This window comes from Aplysia californica, unplaced genomic scaffold (genome assembly GCF_000002075.1).
Source record: "Aplysia californica isolate F4 #8 unplaced genomic scaffold, AplCal3.0 scaffold01353, whole genome shotgun sequence".
In the NCBI taxonomy this organism is placed as follows: domain Eukaryota; kingdom Metazoa; phylum Mollusca; class Gastropoda; order Aplysiida; family Aplysiidae; genus Aplysia; species Aplysia californica.
This window is the reverse complement of record NW_004798623.1, coordinates 98,807-100,190: the sequence shown is the minus strand read 5'-3', so window position 1 is coordinate 100,190 and position 1,384 is coordinate 98,807. Positions and strand designations below refer to the sequence as shown.

The 1,384-nt window shown below is 48.2% G+C and overlaps 1 protein-coding gene across 1 annotated transcript in view; it reads left to right on the top strand.

Moving 5' to 3' along the window:
- LOC101851170 (dystrophin) overlaps positions 1 to 1,384 on the top strand; it is a gene marked incomplete at both ends in the record, with an annotated part of 78,372 nt that overhangs the window by 731 nt on the left and 76,257 nt on the right.

Genomic DNA, 1,384 nt, shown 5'->3' with positions numbered 1-1,384 from the left:
AGAGAGAGAGATAGATAGATAGATAGATAGATAGATAGAGAGAGAGAGAGACAGAGACAGAGACAGAGACAGAGAGAGAGAGAGAGAGAAAGAGAGAGAGCTTCACATAGACAGCTATACAATATACGAAACCAAACAGGGAAGAAGGAACAATCAAATTCAGAAAGAACAGGACAGAAAAATGTTCAAACAAAAGACAAGTCAAAAACTCGACCATTAAACAGCACACCCCGCGGGGAAATCAGCGTGACAAAGACACATATGTGAACACACACACTGCACACAGACGGATGCGTCATTAAGCGTAGCGTTCTTTGTTCATATCCTGCATCTTTTGGCAGCACACGTCATTAAGGCTGGACTTCTTAGATCGGAGGAAAGCCCTTCCGTTGTGGGGCACCACGACTTTCTCAAGGATAGACGGGGAGGAGGGGGGGAAGGGGGGGGGTTAGCTCTCGTGGCCTAGAGGTTAAACTGTTCTCCTCTCATTCAAAGGGCCCGGGTTCGTATCAGGGTAGCTACGGGAAAATTTCCCTCTCTAAAATGATCTCCTTTCACATTCTTTCCTGCTCTCTAGCATGACCAATATTCTGTCGTCTGCCTTCGTCTCCACTTTCTGCCCCCACCCCCTCACCTCCTTTGTCCCCTCCTCTGGGCTCCTGACTCTTTCTGCAGCCTTTCTACTGCTACTCCTTGGCCCCTTCTTACTGCTGTCTTTCAGCCACACCCCTGATCTTCTGGTAGGAAAGATCTACACCTAGCCTCCCGGGAAAAGGGCAAAAATCCCGGAGGTCCCGTGTGAAAGTTGCAAACGTTAAAGATCCCTTGGTGGTCTAAAATCGATAAGAATAGGCTTCGGCCGCCACCCGGGCAACATTCAAAATTTCCTACCAACTAAAAATGTTTGGTGGGTCCCGCGCGCTCATATGACCTTAATCAGTTGCGAACGCCGTAAAACACACAGGCTTCGATTCTGTCTTTCAGGACAAACATGCGCTGAGACGAGTGCGACGTACCAGCAGAAAGGCGGGAGATGCTGGACAAACCTTCCGCCCACTTGGGAGCCGAACTCACTTCATCAGCGTGCGAGTGTTAAAACTGAGTGCAAGAAATCAGCCTTCTTTTCCTCACAATCAAGACAAAGAAAAAGAAGAAAACAGACCCAGTCGCCAGTGACAGAGAGCTGACTGCCACAGAAAACTTTGCTGCAGAAAATAAATGTTTTGAACGACCATAGCCTAAGGCGGTTTACCCTCTTGTCTTGTCAATAACTTCAGACATGAAAGTAAATAGACAGGGGGGTGAGCGAGAGAGAGAGAGAGAGAGAGAGAGAGAGAGAGAGAGAGACAGACAGAGAGAGAGAGACAGAGAGAGAGAGAGACAG